The sequence below is a fragment of the Triturus cristatus genome, chromosome 12, assembly GCF_964204655.1.
Source record: "Triturus cristatus chromosome 12, aTriCri1.1, whole genome shotgun sequence".
Lineage (NCBI taxonomy): Eukaryota > Metazoa > Chordata > Amphibia > Caudata > Salamandridae > Triturus > Triturus cristatus.
The window spans coordinates 98968715-98990630 of record NC_140595.1 but is presented as its reverse complement, the minus strand read 5'-3'; the positions used below and the strand labels follow the sequence as shown (position 1 = coordinate 98990630).

Here is a 21916-nt window from a genome sequence, read left to right as displayed (position 1 = left end):
AAGAACAGAGGGACAAATGTACTACATTTGCTGAAAACTGTGAACCAATAGCAAGTTTACTGGATGGCCCTGGTGACTTTTTTATGTAAGTTATGTGGATGTATACTGATTACTTGGTGCGCCATCCGCCATGGGGATATGATTTGTACATGAACATGACTGTTTTCTTTCGTGTTGAAATGCAACTAAAGAAAATAAAAAATAAACGTTTAGGTGCTGTATCGGTGGAGCCCAATGTGGTAATGTACCTACTCACTTCATGCAGCTTCAGCTAGTGGCACCCGGCATTCAGATATATTTTCAAGAACCAGCGAGCTGCGTTGAGGTCTATGGTGGGGGAGATGTGTCGCTCATGGTGGATTGCCTTGTTTGGCAGCCTCATTTTCACACACAAATGGATGGCCCTTATTGCTTGGGTTTGGAGGTTATAACTAGGGGTGACATCCATGTTGTGGGTCCAGTCACTTTCTCGATTACTCCTAGCTGTTCGAGCTGGTCCAGGTCCTTTTCCACCAGCGGGCACAGGTGAAAGGGTACTCTTCTTTGCTAGAGCGCCGTGGGTCAGATGGTTTAGTCAATTTTCAGTTGACTTTAAGGCCCTTGAGGTATCCCAGGCCTCTAAATAGGTACGGGAATTCTTCAAGGATGATTGCCGCATGAGATTTGTGTACTTAGCGGGGGAAGAACATTAGCATGAGGTCCTCCACCATGTAGCATCCAAGGAGGAGGCAGGCGCTGCCTTTGGTTATATGAAATCTGGCTTGTGTGGTTGTGGTCTGACCCTCATTTGCAACTGTGACCCCGATCACTCCTCTCAAAGGTAGGGGTTAAGCCCTCTGTAAGTGTAGATTCTGGCATTGGTGGGTGCAATTTGTGGGCACGGTGACAGTTTTTAAAATGGGTGATGTTCATGACATTCATGGGTACACCCGTGTCTATGAGAGCAGTGATTTTTTTTTTCTGATGAGACCCTTGCACCTTGGCGGTAGTCATTACCAGTGATTCCCCCTGCCTGCAAATGATATATTGAAGTCATCGCCATCGTCTTCAGGGTGGGCTACTAGTTCTCGGTATTGCAAGAGACGCTCGTCTTCGTCTTCAAGTGGGGAGATCTGGTGGAGAGTGGAACGCCTTCTCCCTCATTGTCCTGAGCTGTTGGCTGGAGCGCTTTTGCGGCATATTTTGGTGATGTGGTTCATGTGACTGTATTTTGAGCAAGATTTCCCTTGAGCTGGGCATGAGTTCGGTGTCCGGTGCTGCATGCCACAGTTCATGCACCCTCTTTCGGGCTGTCTCACTGGGCGATGGTGTGCTGGCGTGTGGGGAGCCGCTGAGTGGCTTCAACTCGCTCCTCCCTGATCTTTACTATGTGTGTGGGCATGAATGGGGGTGCTCTTTGGCCCCGGCATCTGCCTGTTCGTGTGACCTGGCGAGGATTTCGTCGAGGGAGATGCCTGGCTGGTGGAGAATAAGCTTGTGCAGGGTGGAGGATCGACAGCCTTGGGTTTACTGTGCCCTGATCTCATCAGTCTGATTGATAACGGTGCAGGTGTTTGCCACCTTGTGCAGGCGCGTGTGCAATATATCCAAGGACTTGCTGTCTATCTGGCGAGCTTATCGTAATTTGAACCTCTCATAGTCTGGGTTTCGTTGCGGGTCGAAGTGCCTGTTGAGGGCTGCCACTGCTGCATCGAAAACATCGTCCCCTCCAGTGTTAGGTAAGTGCCCAAACAGTTTGCACAGCTCGGCACTGCCCCCATAGACCATCATGGACCATTACACGGCACCATCAGATTCGCGGGTGGCGCACAAAATAGTGTTGGAGTTATCCAATCCACTGGTGACATTAAGGCACGGCCATTGCTGGATCCACCAGTTGGCAGAACAGTGATGATGGGGCTACAGAGCGCTGTGCGCCTCGCTGGGGGGCAGGCGGTGGCGTGTTTTGAAGCTTGGCAGGCATGTCCTCTTCCAGATCACCTCATGTAAGTTGTTGAAGAGGCCAATAGGGTGCGGAGTCCCAAAGTTTCACATGTGCACCTCTCATTAGGTACCCTCACCAGGGGGAAGCTAGAATGCAGTTATGGGTGTAGGTCTCTTCTGGAGTGTATGATTGCACTCACCGGTGTGGTCTGCAGTGAGAAACCCTATGTCCGGTTGGCACAGCAGCTGGGCCACATCCAATTCCAGGTGGTCCAGGCAACAGGCAGGAGGCGGCACTGGTCTCACTGCTTCTTGGCAGGGTAGCAATGGGGAATGCAGGACATTGCTGGGAAGGACAATTGGGCAGGGAGGACCACACTCAGGAACCCACGTTGAATGGGCACACACAGGAATGCCCAGAATGCTAGTCCCGCTTCTCTATGCTACTGCTGGACTAGGACTGGGACCCATGTGCTTACAGCAGTTTGGTGCTGCAATCCCATGGCCAGCCAATGCACCGCACAAAGAGGGAGCTCCGCAGGCAGCGGAGGGGCAGTGTTTCCGGTGCAGGCGGGTGTAGGAGCAGAGGCTATGGTGACCTCCTACCGCGCAGGATCAGACCGGCTCTGCGAACACCGGTGAGCACACATCTACTCCCGCTAGAGAGCGCTGCACCGGGCTGATGTGCAGCAGCGTACATATAGCTTCAGGCTCCACAGGAGCTGTCAGGCGCCAACAGGGGGATGGCTGCTCTGCACACTTGGTGGCAGGGCAGTTTCTATCATTAGGCAAGACTAGGCGGCCGCCTAGGGCGGCAAAAGGGCAGGGCGGCAAAAAACATGAGTGTGGGACTATCAAATGCATTAATTCTTCTAGCCTGGATAACAGGGGGAGAGAGGGATGGTAGTAAAAGGGAGGGGCGGCATTTTTCAATTCTCGCCTAGGGCGGCAAAACACTTCGAAACTGCCCTGCATGGAGGACAGACTGGCCTCGCCACTAGTATGAGGTCTGCTTCTCCTCGTATCGTGGGCCCACCACTTTGATAAATGACTGCACATGCACTACACACTTATAGTGTCACCGAGTGAACCACGAGCATTCACTCCGCTTTCATCTATACCTTCGGGCCACGCCTGACCCTCCGGTTGTTTGCTTGGAACAAAATATAGTAGAGGCCGGGGGGCACTCTAAAGGGAGAAGGTTGTTTGGAAGAAGGGGTTCAGAGCAGTGGAGTGGCACACCAGTTCTACATTCTGACATTAAAAGTTCTGAGTTATGAAAGAGGATGAACCAGAACATAAGGTGTCTGAGCAAACTGTTCCACTTTTTGGTTCGATTTGTTAACCCTTTAGAATTTAACAGAAACAGTTATTTTTCCACACATTTTCTCTTTTCCTCTAGTTTAGCCAATGCTATTGTGTTATGCCCCACACCTCCACAATTTGGCAAATTTGTTGGGAATGCTCCAGTTTTGATAGATCCATACATACCAACGGACTTGACTCAGGCAGTAGACTAATGATTTTTTAAGCCAAAACTGTCTTAATTTTAGCTATTTATGGCCTGAAATTGCCTTCACTTCAACAGAAGTCGAAGGAGAAAATATGTTCCTCCAATTGTTTTTAAAAATGTTCCCACTTTCCTGTTTTAAAATGTTGGCATGTATGTAGATCTTCCTTTCAACTTCCATCGGCAGTACCTGTTGCTCGTCTATTCCTTGATCGTGGTTGAGGTGGGACTCATCATTTCCTGGCAGTCTCTTTTTGCTACTACCAGACGTTGGTTCACAGTTCATGGGACCTGATGAGGTCTGTGGCCTTCATTACCTCCAAAGAACAATATGTAATGATAATTGCAAAGTTACTACTTCTGTATAGTCTGATTCTCTACAAAGGACTTGCACAGCGTTTCACTTTTGGGTGGTCCCACAGTATGTGGACAAAGGTACCTCTCTGAAATAGCCAATAGAATGAGCTGAATGCCTGTGGGCTGATATAAGATGAGATTGACAATATTTCATGCCAATGGGTGCAAGAGGACAATAGGAAAAGACAATGATTTTAAATGGCCTGACTCAAAGCCGAGTATAAGTATCATAAAAATCCCTCAAGAGGCAGCTAAGAAATTTGAGAATGAAATTCCATATTCTCAAAATTAATTGTATTAGTTGCAATATATCAAACTAATTAATAGCTTACCAATGTTTATGTAATAATCAAAGTATAGTAAATATTTGAATCATAATTATTATTATTTTCTGACTCCGATTACCACACTAATGTTTGTCTCATCTTCAACATTTAATAGATATTTGAATCCCATTTAGCAATACACTTTGAGTTCCATTACATGTATTAATCTGATTAAGAAAGAAACATTATTGTACATAGATCATGAAATCAACAGACAAAAATCCAGGCAACTTGTATTTCATGGCATCCGTCCCTTTTTCAAGGCAACTACTCGAAAAAGCAGCTCTATTTATTTACAAATTGGTCACTAAAATTAGCCAAATAAGAGTTCAAAAGGTTTCCAGGTAAAAGATTATCTGCATTATCCTTAGTAATTATTGGGTTCCTGCATACAAATCCGATACACACTTTATTTTCATTAGAAACTTAATGCTCTGTATCCCCACATACGGGTAGTCATATATCTCAAAGAGCAGATCTTCCTTTTTCCGTGGAACAAACATCCAGTTTTTACCCAAGTGATCAACTGCCCCAAAATATATTCTAAAGTAACGATAGTTGTACCTAAATTTATACACATTCTCATTACAGGTTCCAGTACAATCGCAAATCCATGATAAGGTTGGTCGAGTGACTGGCTGGACATCACACAAAAAAACAGGCTGTGTATCGGATTTAATGCTGAATGTTTTTTTTATTATTAAACACTGTATAAAGGACAGCAGTCATGTGATAAGTTAATTTGCCTGCTGCATCCATGAGTAAGGTCAGGAGACCGAAACGTGTCGGAGAGGCATTCTTTGTGTTATCTTCTGGCAAAAATAAATAGATTGGATGCTTGCAGTCAAGTGCCTCCCTCTTTCTCTGTGGGTATTGGAGAAGTGAATTATATATTTGACGGCGTAGCCCAACGCTGGTACGGGACGGCATCACCTCGCAAATGTCAGCACTGTGTTGCCTAGAAGATCGTAGGAGTCTGGTGTTGCCGTGGATTCTACTGTGTAGCGGGCACGTGTTGCCTTTGGAGTAGGGGTGGGCGGAATTTGCAAAGTTGCCTTTCACAAAATTCCGCGAAACTGCAAAAAATCTCTGCGAACACGCGGAATTCCGCGTGCTCGCTGTGATTTCGGGGGCACTCATCACCTTACCGCCAACTCTCCAGAACTCCTGAATACTGGGGAGAGCAGGAAAATATAGAAGTCATCAGCGTTCAGAAGACCGCACTTCCTGCAGCAGGCTTCTTCTGGCCCCCTCAATTTTGATAGTTTTTTGGCTGACCATAAAGTCCTGTGGAGGGAAAATAAAGGGGTACTTCTGAGTAACGCAGGCTTAACCACGCTGTGCAAAAAACCGAAAAGATACTTACAATAGCTCTCAATTATCCTCGGTTTATTTGGGAAGATATCGATAGGGACTAGCCTAATTGAATAGAGAAACTAAGGATATGTGATGTGAAATGTCACATGAATTTCTGTCATCTTATTTTACATTATGACTGCTGAGATTAAACTAATAATTGGTATATTTCCTATACATAAGATTTATGTACAACTGGTCAAAAAAATAAATAACATCTTCACACACCCCTTTACAGCAATCTCTCGTAAAACACCATTGATAAACATTACGGATTAATGGTACCGAGGCCATTTGCAGATTTCTGGAAAGGACACATTAAATGTTTCTTAGGCCAGATTTCTAAATATAATGGTGCAAAATACTTAAACTCCGGGCTGGGTAGTGAAACCTGTGACTGCCATGATCTGATTCCAATATAAACCTAAATAGCCTAAACATTTCCTAGGCAAATCCTTCTTTTACCGATCCCTGTTTTTGACCATCTTGAAGAGTTTTTCATAACTGACTGATGAATAGAAATGCAGTAATTGTTGCCTTGAACATGGCCACCCTTTTTGCAAAAGCTGTACCCTCTGAGCTCCTGCAGGTTTGGAGCCATCGACCTGAGGTGATATTTTCTATTTGAAATCTTGTGCCCTCCGCCGGGTTTTCTTACAACTCAGTCCTAAACAGCCTCACCCAAGACCCAGCCTTTCCTACAGCAATCACAGTGGTTATTTACATACAGGGCTGGCTTTAGCCAGGGCCGTTTCTAGTTGTTTTGCCGCCCTAGGCGAGAATTAAAAAATGCCACCCCTTCCTTTTTTCTCTTAATTTGCTAAATTTTTTCGCAGTTTGATTTCAAATTTAAAAAAATTCCCCATTTTGCCGCCCTAGGTGGCCGCCTAGTCTTGCCTAATGGTAGAAACGGCCCTGGCTTTAACGCTGGTGGCGCAGAAAGAAGGGAAACATCGTGCGAATCAAACGTGAAATCGGTCTACTTTGTCCCCACACCATTATAGGTTGTCTCTCGCTACCTCACTCTATCCCTGCCAGAGCCTTCTAATCAAGACACCCCACCAGGATACACTGATACTTGACTATGGAAAACAAACATTGGCAAATCCAGAAGTTCTGTAATAAGCTCATGTAATTTTGTGGCGATAATTGCTGTTTTGCGGCAGCAACATTTATTGTGCATAAGTATGTCATGTTGACACAATATAAGCTTTGACTTCTATTACTTCTAAACATTGCTGTTTATTGCTTCTGAGCATCACTAATTGTCAGCCAAGATAATGCATGGGATGAACGAGCTCACAAAAAATACTATTTTGTTGAAAAGAAATAGAGCAATATGGCACCGTGCTCTCTTAACTATCATATCACATATTACAACACTCTTATGTCTGTAAGTGCTTCCTCTTGAGGTTTAATTTTTGTGACAGGAGCATCGTGCCAGAAGGAATCCTGCCCTGCATATTTATCCAGGAAGATGCCACCATTTTGTGCAATACCTCTACTGAACTGGAGTACTTTCTACTGCTCTCATGCCCCCGAATTCCGTTCCGCCGCTGATCGCAGAAATTTCGACATTTTCGCGTTCCGCGCGGAACGCGAAAATACCGAAATTTCGCAAGTTCCGCGAGCGGAACGGAATTTGCCGCCCACCCCTACTTTGGTGTAGGGTTATACATGGGACAGCAAGCAAAGTGATTGTTTTATGGACATGTCTAAACTGAACTTATTGAAAGTAATTATAAGTACTGTGACTTTTATACCCAAAGATGTATTTCAGTCGGATTGCTGTTTATGAAAACATGATTGTTTTGATTTTCTATTTAGACCATAATGCATCATTTGCAACTCCGATTGGCTGGCGTATCAGAAGTCCCGTTGGTATAAAGGACAGCAGTCATGTGATAAGTTGATTTGCCTGCTACAGCCATGAGTGAGGTCAGGAGACCGAAACGCATTGGGGAGGCACTCTTTGTGTTATGTCCTGACATATTAAATAGATTGGATACTTACAGTCGAGTGCCTCCCTCTTTCTATTTGGGTATTGGATAAGTGGATTATATATTTGCCCGGCGTAGCCCAACACCGGTACGCGGCAGCACCACCTCTCAAATGTCAGCACTGTGTCGCCTGGATGATCGTAGGTGAATGGTGCTGCCACGGATTCTACTGCATAGAGGGCCCGTGTTTGCCTTTGGAGTGGGGCTATACATGGGACAGCAAGCAAAGTAATTGATTTATGGACATGGCTAAAGTGAACCTATTGAAAGTAACTATAAGAACTGTGACTTTTATACCTAAAGATGTATTCCAGTCGGATTGCTGTTTATGAAAACATGATTGTTTTGATTTTCTATTTAGACCATAGTGCATCATTTGCAACTCCGATTGGCTGTCGTATCAGAAGTGCCATTGGTATAAAGGACAGCAGTCATGTGATAAGTTGATTTGCCTGCTACAGCAATGAGTACGGTCAGGAGACCGAAACGCGTCGGGGAGGGGAGGTTTTATGTCCTTGCAAAAATAAATAGATTGGATGATTGGATGCTTGCAGTTGAGTGCCTCCCTCTTTCTCTATGGGTATTGGAGATTTATATATATATATAATGTATATTCATATATGGACAATACAAAATAAAAATACATTCAGTAGGTATTATTGATTGAGGCTAATAGCACCCTTCAGACAGAAACAAAAAACTATATTAAAGCTCTTTTATTACAAATAAGAAACTTAATTAAATCAAGGTGTTAAAAGTTTTTCCTAGCATCTAGAAGTCTATTTAAGGTTATAATTGACCTTCTCCACTTCTTTCACGTACATTAATCACAAGACTACCATTCGCCTTTCGAGCTGGAGACCACATTTTCATTTGTATTTGCATCTCTTCCTCTTAAACTCCAAATATTCATGTCTGGGGTGACTCACAGCGAGTCCTCTGGCCCTTCATGTGTTTCATGTTTGTCTATCTCTCGCTGTTTTTATGTGGACGTCTCTCTCCCTATATCTGCAGGTTTGTGTCTCTCACCACCCCTCCGTGTACCTGTCTCTGCTTCCCTCCCTACATATGTCTGTGTCTTTCTTCCCCTCGCTGTCTCCCTCTCCCTTTAGCTCTCTATGGCTCATCTCTTGCTTGGCACCTCTCATTCTTTTACTTTATCTAAATCTTTCTTCCACACTCTCCACTTTATTAACGTCTTCAACATCTCTTTCTCTCATAAGATCATTTCACGGCTGTCTCCTATAATCTAACTTTATGTTTATACCTCTATTTTTGCTTTCTCCATTAGACTTTGTGTCTCCCTTCCTTTTTCTCCATCTAGCCAACTCTTTCTCTCTGTCTTTCTTTAAATCTTTCCAAACTCCCGTCTCTCGCCTCCCTTCCCCACTCCCTTACTCTCCCTCTCTCTATCTCTCTCCTTCGATCTACCCCCTCTCAATTTCTTTCCCCCTCACGACCACTTTTCCACTTCCGCCAATTTCCACCTCTGTTTCAGCCTTCACAAGTCCTTCACTTTTTTTTAAAATCAATTCTCTCACTCCTCTACTGCTCCTTTCAAAAGGCTCTTTGTAGTAAATACAAATTCATGCAGATTATTTTTCCCTTCTCACTTGCTGCAGCTTCTCCTTGGATGCGACCCTGAAGGTTTTTCAGGCATCAGTATCTGCACAAAGGGATGTGTTTTGAACAGCACCTTACCCTGGAGGCTCCTTTCTCCCACGCTGTCATCGACACTCCTGGGAATCACAAAGAGAACCTTCAGAGGTCTCACGTATCCTCCACCCTGAGGTGCGTCATGAGTGGAAATCACCGAAAAGGAGCCGAGTGAACACAGCCACACCTCAACTTTGAATCTGTGACAAGTCAGTCAGTGCACCAATGAATGCTCTGTATCTTGGGATGCTTACCAACAAGAACATCACAACATCTACCCATGAGGGTGACTAGCAACGAATTACTACTTGGGTCAAAAGAGCATGTGCATCCTTCTGAGACCTAGGCGCCCAAGCCTGAAGATTCTATGCTAGCCCATAACCTACTGGGTAAGTAATGCCTTAACCGAGAACCCCCTCTCACTCATCAAGATTGGATCCTAGAACTCTGTTGCTGGGATAACACCCTAATGAAGAAGACTAATGCTGAGCTAACATCTTAACTAAGAACTCTAATGCACAACTAATGACTTAATTAATATCTCTCACTGAGCCAAGGATGACACCAAGACCTCTGTTGCGGAGTTATCACCTCAGCCAAGGAGACTATAGTTGAGCTAACTCATCATTAAAAAGAGGGAAGGAGAGGAGATGATTGCTTCCTCCCAGTTAGGCACTAAATAATCAAAAACAGGCAAACAGGACATAAGGGTACTGCCAGAGGATCTGCCTGAGTAGTGGGTACCGTAATATCTCGATCATGCCGATGTATAAAAATTTAGGGCAAACCCTCACCCACCAAAGTAAATGGTATGTTTCATCACTGGGTTTGGTCATCCGTCCATCATTTTTGGGCGAATGGATGGGCTTCTAGTTTAAGTTGGGATAATGATCCCCGGTCACCAAAGTGAGAAAGCTATTGCGAAATGTTTATGAATTCCAATAGCGATGGGCCGTGAGGATGTTTGTTATTGTTTCCTCATCGAAGTCTAACTCGGTTTGTTCCATAATAATTATGGTAGGTTTTGGAAAAGCAGAGAAGAAAGAAACGTTCGTCTACTGAAGAAAGAACTGTGGGGCATATCATCAAGGCGGCGCTATAAAATTATCGCCGCTTTTTCGTCCGTTTTCGTCCGAAAAGCGGCAATAATTTTATCGCTTTATCAGCAAGGTCACACTATCGCGTGAATCCTTGCCTTGGCACCCTTTCCCTTAATGCCCAGCTTTGCATCTCAAATGAGATGCAAAGTGGGCGTTCCTTCCAAAAAGAACGTGAGAAATGTCGCTAACTGACATTTCTTCTATTATCTAGTCTCACCCTAACCTGCAGAGCAATAAGAAAAGTAGCGCTAACTGCGGTTATCGCTACTTTCCTTACGCCTGCTTTTCATTTGACTTAGCCATGATATCCAATGGAAGGTGGATATCATGGCTGAGTCTACCCTACCCTATCAACAAGCTATCGCCAAACGTTGTGTGATTATCGCTGGATCTCCAGAGATAATCGCACATTTGGCAGCTTGCGCCTGGAATTTTATCGCTGTTGAGATAAGCGTTGCGGATAGCACGCTATCTCAGCGATAAAATTCAGCCTAAGCCGGCGATAATTATCCTCGCGCTAAGCGCGCTGAGTGATAATTATCGCTGGCCCTTGCTGATATGCCCCTGTATTATTTTCAGGAAACATGTCTGAGTATCAGTATAATGGACAGTGTATGGTGTATATGAGTCAATATCTCCCTTGAACACCATAGGATGTAGTACCGTCGCTGTCCATATTATAAATTGGGATCCAGGTCGTGAAGAAAGCCAGGGAACCCAGACATGGCCAATAACAGGGCGGAAACATGTAGATCAATGAGAAATGGAAACACTAGTTATAACTAACATCCTTATATTTATTCAGTTTTTAACATCCCTCCAGAATCCCCTAATAACAATTATTTCGGATTATCTATAGGGCAGTGGCGGCTGCTTGCATTGTTTAGTCGTGGGGAGCCAGGGAAGCGGGGTGGGAGGGTTTGAAGGAAAACAGTAAAAAAATGAAAATTGCACTTACCGGCTGCTCCGACGGCTGTTGCCTTGCTCATCTCTTCCAATCCTCTACTCAGCAACACACTGCCCAGTCTTCCAGATGCCAATACAGGCGCTTCTCTCCTGCTGAGAACACCAGCATGAGAGAAGCCTGGGATTGGTCTGAGTGGCCTGCTTGGCCGCTCAGACAGTGCCTGGGAGTCAGGGGCCTTTTTCCAGCTTGGCTGTGCAACACAGCTGGGTTGAAGAAATCTAAATGCGCATGTCAGGTTGGCCGGCCTAAGACGGCTGGCCAAACTGACATGCGCACTTAAAGGTGCCCACTGCTCCTCCCCTTGCCATGCCTGTCACACTGGATTGCCTGGCCCTGCTCCACTGAAGACTCGTGTGAGCTTTCCGATTATTTTTCATCTTTTAGCTGGGGGCGGCACTCCTCCGCCATTACGGAGGAGCTGCCCCTGCTAAACGGATCTTTCATCTTAGATACTGGTCCCCTCTAAAAAACAAAAGGATGAAATTCACCTTTAAAAAAAAGCCCTTTTTAGTAAACTATGGAGCTCATCCACCCCAAAAGAATGTTGGATGGATAAATCAATCCCAGTGATGAAGCATGCCACCTACGTTGGTGGGTGAGGGTTTGCCTTACATCTTTAGAAATCTTTAACACAAATGAGACATTACTGTACCCTCGTACTCAGGTACATCCTCTGGCAGTACTCTTACATCCCGTTTGACTGGTTTTGATTACATAGTTGCACTAACACCTTATCCAAGTGGACTATTGCTAAAGTAATGCCTTACTAAATTGCTGAGCTACAGCCATAACAAAGAACTCCAATGCCAAGCTTACATGTGAATCAAAAACGGTACTGCTGAGTTAAAGTCATTTTCAAGAATCTGTAACAAATAAGTATGCTGACGTGCTAAAACTGTGAAGTACTCTTCTAGTGAGATAATGAAGTCACTAATACCTCTACCACTGAACTCAGGTCATAGCTAAGAACCCTACAACCAAGCTAAGACCATACACAAGTACTCTACCACCAAAATCAAGGTGTAACTAAGACATCTACTATTAAGCTAAGACCATAACCAAGAACACAACAAGTAAGTTCAATCTGTAACTAAGGGCTCTACCACTGATCTACAGCCATAACAAAAAGAATTCACTGCTAAGCCCTGGCTATGAAAATGTAAGCTGAAATCTAAAACATAACCACAAATTCTAGCCCTGAGCACAAGCCATGGCTAAGAAATCTACCAACAAGTTAAGACCATAACTAACATCTCTAAGCTGTGCCTAAGATATAAGGGGCAGATGAGCCTGAAAAGGCCTCTACCAAAGAGATAATGACCTTACTAAGACCACTACCTATGAGCTCTTGCCATAACTAAGAACAGTGCCATCAAACTAAGACTCAACAAACCGAGGTAAACAAAAATCACTGAATGAGTCTCACACGTAAAAAGCAACTTCCACCTACACTCTCCTCCTGCCGACCTTCCCTAAAATGGTCAATATAATTCGGACAATTTAATTCATCTTCCACCAGATGATATTTAAAGTGCTATCAGAAAACACAGATTCATCCACTATTTTCAAGATGTACTTCCTTCCTAAATCTTTGCAGAAAATGTCTCTCTGTTCTCCAGCCGCTATCACTAACTGCTGAATGCATTGCTAAAGCAGGGGACTTTCCCATCCCCACAGAAGATCATTCAGATATCTGCCATACTCAGAAAACTGTGATTAGATCTGTGCAACCTATCTAGCATCCACCACCCAGTTTCAAATCTGCTCTGGGTATGCAGAGCCAATCAAAAGGTTAGAGGACAACAATTTATCTTTTATATTGTCAAAAAAAAACAATGTCAATCCAAATATAAATCCGACTTTAGAATAGGCTACAATACTAAAACAGTGACTGTGAAAATACTCAGTGATGTTAATCACGTTCTGGACAACCACACAACCACAATGCAAGCCTGATGTCTTCATTGACTTGTCCGCTCCTTTCGATACAACTGACTACCATCAAGTGATTGACGCAATAGAATGTTGTATGGGTATTAGAGGCATTGTCCTAAAATGATTCTCCACCTTCCATTCAGCACATCATCTTTTAGTAAAACTTGCAGTCTACAACTCTGTGTTTACCAACTAGCCTCCGGGGGCCTCCCGGGAGCTATTCTGGCACTGATTCACTTTAACATCTATATGAAGCCAATGGGCCTAATAATCAGAAACCTAGGTGTAAATCTACATTAATATGCTGATGACACTCAGCTATGCCTAACAACAACCATCAGCGCCATCAACTCTTTCAGAAGGTGTCTTTGCAGGCTCCAGTCTTGGATGAAGCATAACTTCCTCCTTCACCAGGACAAACATATTTTCCTCTTTCATCGTCCACTGTGAAGAAGTTTGATCATCCCTTCTGACAATTGTAATTCTGAATGGATTTGCTCATTCACCTTCGCAATCAATAAAATCGCTGGGATTCGCAATTGACCCTGCCCTTTCATGCATCCCAAGCATTAACAAGCTTGCCAAAGCTGCGAACTACCAGCTCCACATGTTAAAAGAAATAAGGCACCTTATCCCCTTGATCAGTTGAAGTCTGTCCTGCATGCTGTTATCATCTCAAGATTAAACTTTAGGAATGTGGCTGGTATCCAACATGCACATATGACACTAACCAAAGCAGTTTTACACTAAGCTATCAGATTTGTGAGCAAAGCAGATACATTTAACTCCTATCTTTTATGGCCTTTACTGACTCATCTTCATGATAACATTTTCTTCAATTCTGCGTCCTCACTTACAAGGCACTTCATGACCACACCTTAGCCAAACTCTTGACCATCTCAGGCAGATCCAGAAGCTTTAGCTTAAGATGTAAGGGCTCTCTCCTCCTGGAGACAACCACTATTCGAGACATCTCTGCCAAGAAAGGAGTTCTTCACAGGGCAATGACTAGTGAATGGCCCGAACTCCCAGTTAATCTTAGAAAGCCTACACATTTCATTGCCTTAAGATGACAACTCAATCTGCATCTATTTAAACAATTCATTTCTCAATCCTTGCCACTTTAAGAATGTCATCTATTAGAACACTTCTATCATAAGCGCCTCGTCAGCTATTTTGCATATATGTTAAGCGAAAATTCACTGTCCATAAGACCACAACCAAAAACTGTATATCTGATCTAAAGCCATTATGAAGACTTCTGCTTTAGAGGTAAAGCAATAACCAAGCCATAGATGGCATGCTAAAGCCATGAAGAACTCTACCTCAGAGCTAAGACGGGCCATAAACTCTAACCCGAGCTCAAGTCAGAACTATGAACCTTACCACCAAACTTATACCATAACCAAGAGCACCACCACTGAGCTACAGCTGTAAACAATTGCTCTACCACTAAGCGAATGCCATAACTAAGGAAGGTACCGAAAAGCTATGTCTGCAACCAAAATGTTCTACTGAGCTGAAGTCATAACCACAAATTCTCTCACCGAGGTACAGCCTTAACTAACATCTCAACTCTAATCTCAAGCTAAGACTGTGAAGAACTCAACACACTGCCAAAACATTAACTATGATCACCAATGCCTACTACTGAGGTCAGAAAGAACTCACCCACCAAGCTAAGGCCTTAACCAGGAATCTTCCCAGTCTACTAGGGCCATAAACATTATTTTGACCACAACACTAAGGTAGTAACCAAGAACGCTCCCAGTAACTAAAATACCAAACCAACAACACAAATGCAGATCTAAAGTCAGAACACAGGACTGTACTACTGAACAAAGGCTGTGGCCAAGAACTCTATTACTAATGTGTAGTGGTTTCACAGAATCCAGATTACATTGCACAAGATATTCCAGAGCAGGATCTTGTTAAACTTTGGTCAATCTGCCCAAAGACAAATTGTGTGAATGGAGTTCTTAATTCTATGACTAAATCTACTCCAGACTACAAATATTTCATTTTTTTGTGTGTGATACATGGGTTAATACATTCATGGTTAGTTCTTGTTGCTTTCATGTTCCTAACCGAGCTCTCTCTGTGCCACATAATCACTTGGAAGCATATGGGATTTCATTGCTGTTGATGCACGTCCAAGTGCATGCTGCATACAAGACAGTAGTTATGTGAAGTGTTGAAGTTCTTCAAAGTACAGGGTTAGAAATGTAATGTTTGATATCTCACAGAGGATTAGATATTTGTATCTCTAAGCACTAGCCTGTTCTGATTTTGCCTTAGTCATTTTAGGCGACCTTACCAATTTGTATTTATATGTGAATTAGGACTTGCCAACAAGTAACAGAACACTGTACTTAATTGTGCGTGAATGATTAATCAAATAGTGTCTCTTCTCTGATCTGTGCCATTTGTAAGAAGGATGTGTGAGCCTGCATCTTCTATGTATGCACCTGCGATGTTTGCTTTTGTTTATGAAGTGTCCATAACAGTGTGTCTATCGGATTCTGATGTGTAACCTTCCCTATGGATCTCATTAATAGGATGTGAAGATGGATGCTAGACATGTTATATATGCCATGAGAACATCTGTGCTAAATGTGTAAGATAAAATAGAAAACAGATGGCAATTTCATATTTTAGAAAAAATATAAACCCCAAAATACAGCTTGTCGAAATTTCGCTTTTGAGGTACATCTTCCTATCAAAATATTGATCCGTATTTATTGCTTACAATCAATCAAAATACACTTCCTGTGTATTTTCGGGCTGGGTTATTAGTTTTCCTCTAACACCAGCCCCAACGTATTTTGAAACAGGTTTTACAGCAGGATTAAATGCTGGTGTAATTTTTTGTAAGGTGCTACAGGTATAGAAATATAGTTTACAGTTCATGTTTTTTGCAAAATATATTGTTGTATTCTGTGTTCACATGCTACTGAATTCATAACTGAGAGTAACACTTTGCATTTATTTTGTAGTTCGATGCAAATTTCACACAATCGAGCATTCATGCTGTTGGGCAACCACATCTTTCAACACAGACCCTCACCACAAGACTGCTGTGTTTGTACACTGAGAGATGCCTTTATAGTCCAGTGGTAGTGATATTCATGGTGACCTAAATATTTTACTCTGTACACTTGAAGGACCTTGGACTAAATGAAGACTTGTGGTTCAAAGTGACCCAGGTAGCTCTAAGTTTGTTCACCCATCATTCTTCTGCTCCGTGGGCCTCTTCTCCTCTTCCTCCATGGCCTTCAAACATGAGGAGGCCATTCAGCAACACTGTATTCTATATTTACCACACATTATTAGGAAACCTGGTGAAAAAGGAGCCTGCAATTGAAGCTAGAGTTTGGCACACAGCTGAAAAGCACATTGTGATCTATTTGGTTCCTTTAGTCAGATGGCAGATATTACAATTGCCACAAGGGTTGCAACCATTCTTAGGTTTCCTTCAGTATGTCTCTGCATTTCCTAATCACAATAAGTATCTTGATGGACAAAGGGTCATAGGTCTTGACCAATGTAATATGGTCCTTTTTAGGTCTCGCCTACGCAGCGCGAATGCACTGCATAGGAGGACCTTTAGCCGTCATTCTGCTCTTTTTGGAAGCACACAATCGTGCTTGTGGCGGCATCCAGCTCGCGGGAGCGCGCAGCGACGTGCCACAATCACGAGTGCAGTGCTTCCAAAAAGAGCAGACTGCGCGTACGCACGCATGAACCACTGCCGGGCTTGTTGTTCCTCTGACAGACTCACTCTCAAATAATGACGCTCTGTATTTTCAGACTGCGCGCGCACACGCGCATGCACACACCACTGCCGGGCTTGTTGTTTCTGTGACCAACTCACTCTCAAATAATGACGCTCCGTATTTTTGGATTGTGTGCACATTCGGAACCCTTAGATGGATTACTGAAGGAATACGTATGTTTGCTATCATGGTGAGAAACGAGTATAGCAAATGTAGAAGACTTGTATGCGACCAGAGCTAGAAGTGTGCAGAATTGTGTGTAACATCCTGTGGACCTTTTAATATTTGAATTTTTTATTAGAAGTATCAGGGTTTTTTAGACCAGATTTTATTTATCCTCAAAACTCCTTGACTCATTATCTCCGAGTGCTCTGTTTGTGCTTCAGAATGTGTGTTCTTCACCCCCCAAATCCCATCTGTGCTTGTTCCGTCTACTTCCCTCAGCCTGTGTTCTACGGACACTCTTGAAGTATAGCTCCAGGGTTGTCTGTGTTCCGCAGAAGCTGGTTGGGTCACTAGGGTTGCACATTTGTTAAGGCCGTGTGTTTTGTTTTTGTATATCACTGACGTGGTGGTTGTTTTTTTTTTCATGTGTAGGATAAATTTGGCTAATCCTAGTCTTTTTAAAATGCACTCATGCCCCTAGGCTGAATGCCATAAAAAATGCATCCAGTACAGCTGTTTTTCCATTGCTATAAGATTATACCCATTATCCCTTGTTTGGCTCGGGCCTTTTTTTTCTTTTTGCTTTATGACATCAAAACAGGCAAAAGCTTAAATTGAATTTCAATAAGTTGCCCATTGGGACTTAATGTTCAATCAATTTTAGAAGGTTTTAGGTTTACGTACCTTTCCATTAGTACCCAATGCTCACAAAGATATCTACTTTCTTCCGCTTCATCGTTGTCTTGGGTATACCATGTGCATTCATTTTGCAAAACAAGTCTGAGCTTGGCACATACAAATTTAAATGGACATACACATCAGCGTGTAAATGACTGTGTGAATAATTATCTGTAATCTATAACCCTATGCGCCTACATCAACCTACCTAAATCGAAGAGTTTGATTTATGCATTATTTATATCCGTTCCACTTGGGCGGTGTACATTTTTTATTTAGGGTCTTGGTTGTGTGGCTCCTAATCTGATTGCCAAGAATGGCAGTTTTCTCCCACTTGCAGAAAGAAGCACCTGCTCTACGCAGTTTCAGGGAAATGCTCAAAACCGCAAATTCTGGTCTTCAAAAAGGCAGCACTAGGGTTGGGGTTCTCTACAGTACACAGTTACCCCAGGTACACAACAACTTGTGCTTTACACTTAAGAAGCATTATGGGCCTAAGGTACAAAAGACTTAACATTTACAAAGTCACTGCAAATGACTATACCAGAGGTCTCCCACCGTTTTTGTAATAAGAACTTCCTATGTTGAACATAAATCATCACCAGCTACTAATATTACTGTTGGAACAGTGACCACTTTAGACAAGATTACAATAGTGACCACTATGTCCACGTTTACAAGCAGTAATCACCTTAGTGCATCAGGAGGGTTGCTAACAGTAATGTAAACCATTTGCAATGCAATAGGTCTCGCAGTTACACGAGTTTAAGCTATAGGCATTGTAAATGACAATGCCTTTTATTTATGTTTTTAAAACTAAAACAAATATAAAAGGCATTGTTATTTGCAATGTCAATAGCTCAAACTCGCGTAAATGCGAGACCTATAGCATTGCAAATGCTTGTTCTTTTATCTCTGAGTTTTCCATTAATGCTGCTCTCGGAGTATATAGTACTCTTTTGTAGGCTTGTTGTATTAGCACATTGGGGTATGCACTTTGTAGTTGATGTTTTTCTAGGTCTTCTGCTTGTTCAATAAATTATTATCGTTTTCGTACAATTACAAAGGAATTTGAGAAACTGACCCGCAGGTAGACAGTATAGCAGTGAATTTCTACCTGTAGGTTTTTGATGGACCGCCGTGATTGATAAAGTGCCACCCACAGTAACATTGGGATCTACGTAGGTGATCTTGCTCCAGCTTGCTGTCCTGGTGAAATGCAAATGTGAATCTACGTGGTTAGCCCAGATCGTTAAACTACAATTCTTTCACCTAGGTTGGTACGAGGAAAGATGAGACAAGACAAGATTCACTGATGTTTCAGCCAAATCTATCATGAAATATGGTTTGGAGGATTCAGCATACAATTGGAACTTTTGCCTGGTGGTTACTTATAAAGGTTGCCAATGGTTCCATGTAGGGATTATTTATTTATTTATTTATTTGTTGTGTGGGTTGGTATAAAACTACAAGTTGCCTTTTGGTAACTACTGAGCAAGTGCAAATGTGAGCTATACATATAGATAATGTATTCTTAATAATTTATTTGAAAACAAGTATGTTCTAGCAAATGTTGACATAGAGGGTGCTAACAGGCACTATAAAACCAATCATCAGTTAGAAAACAACTCAAAAGCCGCTCTATGCCTAGATCATATCCACATCTAGGCATTAACAGAAGTAGCACTGAGCTCTACGTAGGACAAATAATGCGCAATGAAAATTCACACTGACTAGTCTTCATATTTTCGGAGTGGTACTTGATTTGAGTCTTGTGTGCTATATTGGGAAGTTCACTTCGTACTGCTCACGAAGGGCAGCTAAGGGGTCAAATGTTGATGTTAGAAATGGAGCACAAGACAGTGAATTATTGAGAAATCCTGTACATTACTGGGTGAGAAGACATATCAACTGCCCCACTTTTTGGCTGCAGCTCATGAGGTTTGGTTACACCAGATGCAACTGTTGTGAGAACCCCAATAAGGTGAGGGTCAAACGTAGTAGATTTCTTGAGTTCCTAAAGGAAACTATGACTTTTCTGCAGGGTAGGAGAATTGCCTGGTATTTTTCATCCCTGCCGCTGAGTTATGCTATAGAGAATTTGGGGTGTTTAGTATCAAAACGTCTGAGAAAATCTCTTGGATCTAAAACTGATGCTGTGAGGCCTAGCCTGAACTTGCTCAATCAGAAAAAACATTCAGACTGTTATTTTATACAGAATTAATTGTGCTGTTATCCGCATACTACTCCAAAGAGAAATAATTTGGATGGAGATGTTGGAAACACTTGAACCTCAAGGATTAAATTACCAACAAGATTTGAGTTGCTTTCTTTAAAGCAGATAGAGTATTTCTATACAAAAAATATAAATGTCATGCTATAAATGTTATGGTTGATCGAGAAATATATATAACTCTATTTCTGTGGTACAATGTTAGCTGAACGAATCAGGAAGACATGGGAACAATAACATTATGAATTAACCACGGAAATAGAAAATACAGTATAAGGAGTAATAAGGGAAAGGAGGAATCATGGGCTACAACCACAATAATGAATGAAGAGTTAAGTCACAAAAAGAGGCCAATGTAGCATGTTGAGGATAGAGCACATCAAACTACATAGTACAACGTCGGCGAGAGAAATGCAAAAATAATGTATGAAGGACTTGAGTGTTAAGAATATCTCAGTGTGGAAGAAATGTGAAGAAAAGACTGGTTTGAATCATATGACTGAGAGTATTTATCGCAATTAAACAACTATATGAGTTGAAGTAACTGCATACCATTATTAATTTGCATATCATTGCTTCTTTAGATTATTTAAAAGTAAGGTTAAAATTAGATATGTCTCCTTGAAAAAGAAATTATATCTTGAAATGTATTTGGGAAGTGAGGGCTGAAGAATTATAATTTACATATAAGGCGTAAACTATTATGAGAAGAAAATTACAAAAATGAGTATTTTATAGTGATGATATTAAAAGTATGAAAAATATAAACAAATTAGTTCATATTTAAAGGAGTTGGCAAATCCAATCCTCTTAGGAAAATATTCTTCTGAAAATCATATGATTATGAGTTATTATCATCATAATTAGAGCCTCTAAATGAAAAATAAGATCAGCGTGAAAACGAAATATACCATGAACATTGTTCCTCACAAATCCCTAATCTATTAGTCTAAAGTCCTTAACCACATGTTAAAATCCCTGGCTGCTTCCCGTATTAATTAATATTCGCTGTGTCACGTAATGCCACCTGCGCACAAGTAGGCCTAAAATCAAATTCTTGTTTTAAGGTCTCGCGCCTAACGGACTGGTCACACTTCTTGCCCGAGCCCAGTTGCTAGAGAATTGTATGCCATTTTTGCCTTAAGGTGCCTATACAACAAGTGGTGTATATATATTTGGAGTTGTCTCTGCACTTCCATTTCTATAATTGTCCGGAGGAATGGAAAGTTAGAAAAAGGCCAGTGGGTTCACAGCACTTTCAGGTCAGGAGCTGTTTTTTCACAGAGTCAGAACAAAAGAATACAATTCTAATAACTTCACAACTTAATTGGTTGAGAATATGGAGTAGAGGCAATCTAAAGACGGTGGTTTTGATGGATGAATGAAAGTGGTAACAATGTGGGTTGGGCCAAAGGTTTAAGCATCCCAAAACATGTGGTGCCCAGCATTAGGAGGTTCTAAAATTTAGAAGTAGATATGTAAAGCAAGTTACCCTTTTTTTTTGGTTATTTTAAGATTTCTGATCTAAAATGAAAACAAACCTCTATTGGACAAAAAGAGATGGAAAGTCAGCATCTTGTTTAAAGCAGGGCGTGTGTCAATTCCATCCTCCAAGTAATGGTGGTGTTTATTAATCACTGTAGTAATATTATATGCATAGCCTGGATTTGTCACCTCTTGTACATTCTTCACATTTCTTCCAAGGTATAAATTAGAGTTGGTTTTAATTAAGGGGTGTGGGTGATCGCAGTAGGTCGTTGATGTAGTTGTTGACTCCAGTCATGAAAGCAAAGTTTGAGCTGGGTGAGTGGTGAATAACAGCTATTAAGAATCAGCTGCACCACACTAGGCATTTTGCCAGCATGAGTTCAAAGGAAACCAGGCGAGGAATGCATTTTAGAAACATTTTAGATCCTGAGAGTAAATAAGGGCCA

At 42.1% G+C, this 21916-nt stretch overlaps 1 long non-coding RNA gene across 1 annotated transcript in view; it reads right to left on the bottom strand.

The window, feature by feature from the left end:
- Positions 1-4858: 4858 nt before the first annotated feature.
- The window catches only part of LOC146772728 (uncharacterized), a 166843-nt gene continuing 149785 nt past the window's right edge, over positions 4859-21916 (bottom strand). Inside the window, exon 4 of the long non-coding RNA XR_014972178.1 lies at positions 4859-5403. This is a non-coding gene — a long non-coding RNA (uncharacterized LOC146772728). The remainder of the gene's footprint in view (positions 5404-21916) is intronic.